We start from the raw sequence: 8,847 nt of genomic DNA, 5'->3' as shown, positions 1-8,847 counted from the left end.
TGGTCGCTTAAAAGAAAAATCGAATTTTTTTAATTTAGAAGATAAAACTCATAAATTTACTTTAAATAAATTGTCTAATCAATATGAGTGGGTAGAGAAGAGTCGAGAGTCACCTATTTTAACTGATAGAAGGAAAATTCAGAAATTTAAATTAAACGTACAATTAGAACTATTTATGTTATAAACCTCGTTTTTTAAATACTTATGTTATAGATCCTTATCATTTAAAAAATTAATTTTAATAATAAATATACTCGCATCTAAATTAGGTTTTTTTTTTTTAATTTTTTAATTTTTTTTATAATCTTGTCTAACGACAGATCTTCACAATCAAGAAGTGAGTAAAAATTCAACAGATACATGGTTTATGAAAAAGATTATACACGACTTAATTACTCAATAAGTTATTAAAGATGCTTTGAAGAAAAAGATTTCTATTTGTATTTTTTTTTTTGTATGAGAAACAAATTATACATGAAGTTTGTTGAAAAAGTGGCAATAATGTTGAGGATATGACACATGTCCTACAAAGTACAAACAAAATATATTTTTACTGACATTTTTTATTTTGATGTTCACTATCAATTTAATGGTTAAATGTTTATATAAAGTTATCATATATTTTATTTGTGTACGATGTTTAGGAACTTCACTATAAAAATGTATAAATAAATCATATTGTAATGTGTTCTAACTATGAAAAAAATTTGAAACCAAATTAGTTGTAAAACACGAAAATTTAATATTTAAATTCTAATATCAAATCACTTAAATGATAGAAGAATAGTACATTATATAATTTTTATAGTTCCTTATGCACATAGTTCCAATACTCATTTCAATAATAGTCGTAATTTTTTGAACTTAACTCACCACTAATTCACCAAAGGGGTTCTAGCCCAGCGGTATCAGGTGTGACCATTTCTCCTTGAGGTTAAGGGTTTAAGTCTCGTTGGAGACGTATGTGGATTTATGAGTAATATACTAGGAGTAGGTTAGATTTGTCATTTAAAAAAAAAAACTCACCACTAATTCACAAAACATTTCTTTTATTATAATTTAAACTAAATAAGGTTAGATGTTAAAATTTTGGTATATTAACGAAGTCAAGGGCGGATCCATCTTGGAGCCCGGGATGCCCCTCAAAAAATTTTCAATAGTATAATTTTTTTCGGAAAATTTCGTTTATGTTGTGATGATCGAGCTTGAAGTGTCTTCTTACTCCCTAAAACCCTAACTGGCCTCACTCGTTTTTCAGTCTTTTTCTCTCTGGTTTGGTAGTTAAGAGGGAGAGATAAGCGATTCAAATGGTCTAAGGAAAGGTTACTAAGGGTAAGGGTTAAGAGGCTTTCAAAAATTTGAGTGTTTGTATGTTTAAATTGGGCAAAAAGTACATGGATACGCAGCTGCATGACTGCTCCTGAAAACAGATCAAGACATTTCGTTATGACATAATTGACCCCTCGGGTTAAAGCATATAAACGAAATCTACCCTTAAGCCATTTTATTTAATTAAAACCGTCTCTAGAAATTGCTATTTACCCCCTCGGGTAAAAAAATAATGATTTATTTTTATTATTACTATCAATATTACTTTATTATTATTATTATTATTATTATTGTTATTATTAATATTAATATCTTTTAAAACAATTAAAATAATAACTTATCGTAATCCAAACGGATTCATAGATATATATTATCATTCTTTGCTTCATGATGAGAAAAATTTTAACTTGAAGGGAATTGCGTACATCTCTCGTTTGTTGATGGAAACTCACATTGCTTTTCCTTTGGTTTATAAATTATTAAATATGGCTAACAGTAATACCTATGGCTACATGAATTGTTTGTATGACCATATGTATCATTTAGCCACCTATAATAAACGCGAAAAACCATGTGGTTGTAAGCATATTATGGTGGCGTTTTTTTAAATTGTTTATGTGTCCAAATGTATCGTTTAGCCTCAGTCGAATAATGTGGCCAAATATGTCCATCTACCACATGTGTGTGTTCGTTTTATCGGAAATAATGTGCAATGGATTCTAATGTAGCTGAAGGGAATACATATGGTCACATGAATTGTTTATATGAATGTATGTATCATTTAGCCACATATAATAAACATGACAAACCATGTGACTGTAAGCATTTTATGGTGACGTTTTTTTAATAGTTTCTGTGTCAAAATTTATTGTTTAGCCTCAGTCGAATAATGTGGCCAAATATGACCATCTACCACGCCTTTTTGTTCACTTTTATCGAAAATAATGTGCAATGGATTCTAATGTGGTTAAAGGTAATACATATAGTCTCATGAATTGTTTGTATGGTCATATGTATCATTTAGCCACATATAATAAACGTGAAAATCCATGTGGCTGTAAGCATTTTATGGTGTCATTTTTTCTAAAAGTTTGTGTGTCCATATGTATCATTTAGCCTCTGTCAAATTATGTGGCCATAAATGACCATTTACCATGTATTTTTGTTCCTTTTATCGGAAATAATGTGCAATGGATTTCTAATGTGGCTAAGGGTAATACCTATGCTCATATGAACTATTTGAATGACCATATGTATCATATTTTTTTTTTCTAAAATGTGGCAAAACGATTTTTTAAAAAGTGTGGTCGTAGGTCATTTTTGTTGTAGTGTTATTTTTCTACTCCTATTAGTTGTGAATCGGGTTGCTTCTCGACTTTATTATGGATCACTAGAGGCTCAGAATGAAGGTCTTCATCAGTGGAGATCTCCATGATATGTGGTTGCGGTTTTGAATCTGGATTGTTAGGTGGTAAACATTCGTTCAATTGTCCAATTTGAGTCTCAATGTTTGATACGGCGACTTGTTGGTTCCTTATTGTAGCGTCAATAGAAGCATGTATCTTCTCACTCGCTTCCATGTTCGGGTGGTGGTTCTTCTTTTTGGTAGTTCCCTCGTCCGGTTTGCCTGAACTTCTCTTCTTTAGTTTTCGTGTATTCATCATAAGGTAACTGTGACATCCCAAATTTCACGGCCAGAAAAGACCGATTTGTTTATGCTTTATTTATAAATTAGAGTATTTTTTTGAAGAATAATATTGCGGAATTTGTACCCAAAAATATGATAAGTAAATTATCAAAGCATTGTCGAAGAAATGTATTTTCATTATATTAAACACGTTGGGATATCATTGTCAAAACAGTGCATAAGCATAAACAGAAATAATACAGGCCTTACAATATCTATTATTCTAATGACCTATAATACATAGATCTCTCATCAGATCATCACTCCTGTGCTCTTTTGCCACTACCTGTAATACAAGAAACTGAGTGGGTTAGGCTTGGCATCCTGGTGAGCACATAGGGTTTTCAACCCACAATAATTAAGTTCATTAATTTCATTAAATCATTCAACCCAATTACCCGTTCCCGTTATCTTCACTTTATGTCCCTAAAGTATCTAATTTAAGGGACCTAGCCTAAGGATTAACATCGGGATAGAAAAAACTGCTTAGGGGATTCCTTAGCAATATATGTCAATAAGGCAACCATGAGGGGGATGCAGTACACTTGGTGAACACGTAGTTCAAAAAGACCTACAGGTTGCGAGCTTGTCGGCGTTCCACTGGACCGTCTAGAATAGTCCATGGTTGTCATCTATACTATGCTAGATGACTGAATTAGCTCAAACATTGAGGCCTCTCATCATTTATTTCATTATCTATATCATCTACGCATCTTTACCCATCATAATTATAGGTATAAAATACATATACACTTTAAATCAAGTAAAACATGTATAATTTGTTCATCCAGCATAGATATCAAGAACACATATAATATGCACACATAGCATGCAATTTATATTAAATACTTCATATCTATGTGTAAGATGAAAGTAACTATGCACTCACTTGTTAAAGTGATGACTCGAAATTCGGGCAGCGCTTCGCTTCTAACAATTTTATTTCCTTCAACGAAACCTAGTATCATTATTACTAGATTTTAGTCTAATATTTGTTGCGACTAGTTATTAGTGTAGATTCATCATTAACTCAAAGTCTACTTTGATTATCTATCAAGTAAGGAACAACCAGGTAGGATCATATCGGAGGTAGGGTCCGTTTGGTATACAAAGTATACTGTTTGGAAAGCCCACTTTATACACCTCATTAAATCACAGCCTAGACACCATCCCCGTAAGTAGATCAATCAGTATAACGACTTTGAATCACTGATAAATCTTGTTTATAGGTTCATAATAACTATAATGAACTTAAACATAAGTTATACTTAAAGTAGGGTAAGCATAACTCACTTACAAGGGGGTTTAGCGAAGAACCGGGCACTGCGTAGGGAAAACTTCTGAGCCAAAAGGTCTTATTCTCAGGACCTTATGGCGCTCCATGACTCGCCTCTAATACTTAGAAAGTGCTACGGAAAGGGGAAAAGGGTTTGGGGTGTTTTGGAAGTGAAGTTGAGAAAAGGTGTGAAGAAATGGGATGATTTGCGCCTCTATTTATAGGTTGTGAATTCGTGCAACACAGAGTGTTTTTGGGATGAAAACGGAGTGTTGAAGTGCCAGGTGTCGCGAGCGCGTGCGAAGCCGTGGGGAAGAAGGTGTGGTTGAGATGGTGCCACGTGTCACCTCCGGAACTTAATAAAAAAGTTAAATCTATTATCTGTAACTTTGGCATGCGAGCTCCATTTTTGATGTTTTTTTATATCCACTTGTAGGTAGCGACGTGATCTTCAACTTTTGTTTAGACTCAATAGACTAGTTTTGACTTTATTTTTAAAGTTATATTTTAACAGACTTGAACAGTTAAAGTCCGTTAAAAATTCATAACTTTTTCACCCGACGTCCGTTTTCGACTGTCTTTATATTGTTGAGCTCCTATTAACGAGATATTCATTTCTCATTTAGGTTGTATCGGCTAAAAATCGATCGATCTAAAATTCGATTTTCAGGCTGTATACTCCTATGCCAAATCTTAGAAAAATCATAACTTCCTCAAACGAAGTCAGATTTGGACGTTCTTTTTTTTATGTACGTTCTCGGTTTAACGTATACTACGAATTTTGTTTACATCGCTAAGGATAAAAAGTAGTTTATCAAAAATTCATTTTTTACGATATGCGACACTTTGTCGGTTTAGTCGCAAAATTTCGAAGGGTCATAACTTATTCGTTATAAGTCGGATTCCAGCGGTCCTTATATCTCTGGAATCCTTGTTACGACTACTTTAACTTTCTTCATAAATATTGGGTCTATCTATTATTTTATTTTTGATGAATATTTTTTTATTATTTTTTTATATCGTTATAAGCACGTATATTGCACATAAATCACATAATACTCAAATAATTCTTTTTCATTACCTCAAAAAAGGTTACAATTGTTGACCCTAACTATTACATCATTACACTAATGCTTAGCCAGAAACGAGAGTGCTACAGTAACCATTCCTTTTTAGGCTTCCTCCAATCTTCAACAAAATGATCACCACTAGAGTAGCATGCGTACGCTTTTTGATTCCCGTTCTAATGTAAGTCGCACTCTTTTTTCAAGTGAAGCCCACTACAATTGTCACAACCCACTTATATGGCATGTATGGATTGACCCATCTTGGTAATTCTTCTATCCATATTTTTGAGCTTTGCCATCACTGCAGCCAAATTTCCGTATCCTCCATCTCCACCTACCTTGCCTCTTGTAATGTCTTCACGAGGGTTTTAGTATTCTCCATAATGATTGGAAAATTCTTCACTTAGTGCCTTGATTGTAGCCAAATTCTTCTTCATCATCGGTCCTAGAGAATAAAGGAGTTGCCTCATGGTTACATGTATCCCATCATAGAATATTGACACTTCCTGTTGAACATTTAGGTCGTGTTGAGGAAAATTCCTCAGCAATCCCTTGTATCTCCCCTAAGCTTCATATAAGGACTAACCATCATTTTGTTTTAAAATCTCTATCTTCTTCTCTAGTTTGGCTATCTTCAACGGAGGGATGAATTGTTCAATGAATGCTTCATGAAGGTTGGTCTAAGTTCTAATCGTTCCAGGTGGAAGTGACTTTAACCAAATTATGGCATCTCCTGTATATGCTGGAAGCATCCTTAGTAGCACCGCATCTCTTGAAACATTTGGAACATTGAATTAGTTTGCAATGTCCAATACTTCATCGATGTGTTTAAAGGCATCTTCATAGTCTTTCCTGGAAAATGGAATATCCTTGTGCATCGAGAGAATATGTCCCTTGAGCTCAAAATTTGTCGTAGTGGGAATTGCGGGTGGAAAAAGAGCAGGGTCATTGTCATTATGCATTCTCCTCTTGTATTCCACCATGGTCATTGTTGTAATGCCCGCCATTTCTTCTACCTCGCATTTGACCTCGTCTTATGAATCGGTTTATGTTCCTTGATCGTATCGGGTGCCTTTGTTTTTCTGAATTTCCTCGAAACTTTCAAACTTGTCCGATTGAAATGTGCTTCTTGATTCGTCGACCTTTTTATCTTTCTTTTTATGGAATGTGGACTCTGGATCGTCTAGTGGTGGTATGATAGGTAACTGTGATCCCTTGGTCATATATTACTGAAACAAAACAAAACAAAAGCCATAAAAACGAACTAAAAGTAAATAAACGAAAAAACGAAAAAAATTTCAATTTTCATGACGTGACAAAGGATCGATTAACCAAAATAACGCAGAAAATTAATTTTTTGTGGTTTTTACCCCATAAAAAAGATCAATTAACCTAAAGCAATATTATAAACTGAAAATAGTCGTTCCCTGGCAACGGCGCCAAAAACTCGGTATTCATAAAAATATACCTATTAGTTTTAAATTTATAATAGAACGAAATTTATCTACTAATGCACTTATAGGAAGTGTACCTAGTCAGATAATAATATAGAAAAGTAAGTCGGGTGTCGATCTTAGGGAACATGATTTTGCTAATAAATGAACTACGAAAATTTAATCTAGAAAACAACTAAAGTAGGGGGTTTTTTTTATCTAATTTTGCAAGTTCAGAATAACTTAATTTAGTCAAATAACTAACAACTAAGCAAAACACTAACTAGAGACGATTGTAATCAAGAGAATAAAGACACTTTCGTTTAGCTTTGAATCCCCCGTTTTCCTATGGTTAGTTTAAAGATATGGATTAATTTAGTTGGTTACCAATATCAAAGTTACTAGAAGTCTTTGTCCAATCTCCTAACGTTTCACCAATTCATGAACAACTATGCAATGATCATACACAAGTGGATACTAAATTGATTATTTAAGATTAATGGGCTATGTAAGATATATCTAACATTAACTATTTATGATCAAGACAAATAATCAAACATAATTATGAGAAAATTAAGTTCTCTAACACAATTAAAGTTATTACCTTTATTACCTACTCTAGCATTTGATCCATCGCTAGATCTAGAAATTTAATGGTCATAAACAACTAGGTAGACAAGTTCATGCAATTAAAATGATCATTCAACTACACTGAACATGAATCTAAGTAAAAAATATTAAAACTTTGAACTTGCTAGGTATTGAGAAATCAAATACAAGCTAAAAACAACTTTATAAATCCATGAAAAGTAGAAACTAACACATAGTATTAGGGTTCGTCATTATTAAACGAAAGCCTAATGATTTAGTTCATAATTTCAGAAAATGAAAACATAAAAGCAAGAATTTAAACTAGACATGATCAATCTAAGCAAACCGAATGTATGATGTTAAATCTTGCAACAATCTCGTAATCTCTTGATCTCCCATCTTCTCATTCTTCCAAGGGTTAAATTTCACAACTTTTCTCTCCCAAAAGTCATCTAAATCTCTAGACTTTTTCCAAATCGATATAATGTCCAATATATATAGTTTCCATAATTTTTCTCTTAACGTCATGACCATAAGGGTGTCATGATGTGAACTCCGTATCTATCTCGTATTCGCCAAGAAAACGTGTACCTCTCCGTATAGGAATCTTCTAGGACACGTGGTCATGACATGAAGGACCATATGTCACATTGTGAGGTTTATTTTTAAGCATGGAAACAAGATCCTTCCAAATTTCATGTCGTGGACTTTAGAGCACCACGTCGTCGGAAATGTGTAGGACTCAAATTTTGATCCTTTAAGCTCCTAGCTTCAGCTCTAGTCCTGTAAGTATCCAGCTTTTTTTCGTTTGTAGGAACCCATTTTTATACGAACGGTGGATGCAGAAGAAGATATATCGAGATTAATCGAGTTTTTGTAAGTATGAACGCGAAGAACATATTATGAGTTCATGGAAGAAAGCTAAGAACAAAGAGAGATAATAATATTAATGAAGAATATGGTGGGAGAGAAACTCTCCCTAGGTGGGAGAACCCACCACTTTTTTCTCTCTCTAGATTACATTGTGAGAAGTACAAAAGTAATCTCTAACTAAGAAAAGTGAGCTAGCTTTTTTAAGAGACGACCAACTCTCCCTTTATATAGGAGTGAGAGTATTTACACCATAAATACAATAAAGGGAAAATACAACCTAACTATCACTCATAATTTGTAGAGCATTTCCATGCTCCAACATTATCTCCCTAAATGCTTACAAATGATGAGAGATACAATAAGTGATACAAGGCTATAATACAATAATCCGACTAGCAAGTATGGTAATAAAATGAAACATAATGAGAACCAAATGCTGAAATGTCTCCGAAACTCTGAAGTGTTCTGTGACGTCTGAAACTGGCCATGAATCTCTAAACAATGAAGGTCTTCGGCTTCAAAGCACAACCAATGAAGTAGAAAAATGAGATCCAAATCTTCAAACCAGTCATAATCACCGGAAGAAGAGGG

At 33.5% G+C, this 8,847-nt stretch overlaps 1 non-coding gene across 1 annotated transcript; it reads left to right on the top strand.

Annotated features, from left to right (window-relative positions):
* Window positions 1–5,878: 5,878 nt before the first annotated feature.
* On the top strand, window positions 5,879–5,985 carry LOC145110454 (small nucleolar RNA R71). The gene has a single exon (XR_013709832.1). It is a non-coding gene; the product is annotated as a small nucleolar RNA R71 (small nucleolar RNA).
* Window positions 5,986–8,847: the final 2,862 nt, after the last annotated feature.

Source organism: Lactuca virosa, chromosome 4 (genome assembly GCF_052849685.1).
Source record: "Lactuca virosa cultivar CGN04683 chromosome 4, Lactuca_virosa_CGN04683_v6, whole genome shotgun sequence".
Taxonomy (NCBI): domain Eukaryota; kingdom Viridiplantae; phylum Streptophyta; class Magnoliopsida; order Asterales; family Asteraceae; genus Lactuca; species Lactuca virosa.
Note: the sequence above shows the minus strand (reverse complement) of the source record. Positions and strands in the feature narration are given on the sequence as shown.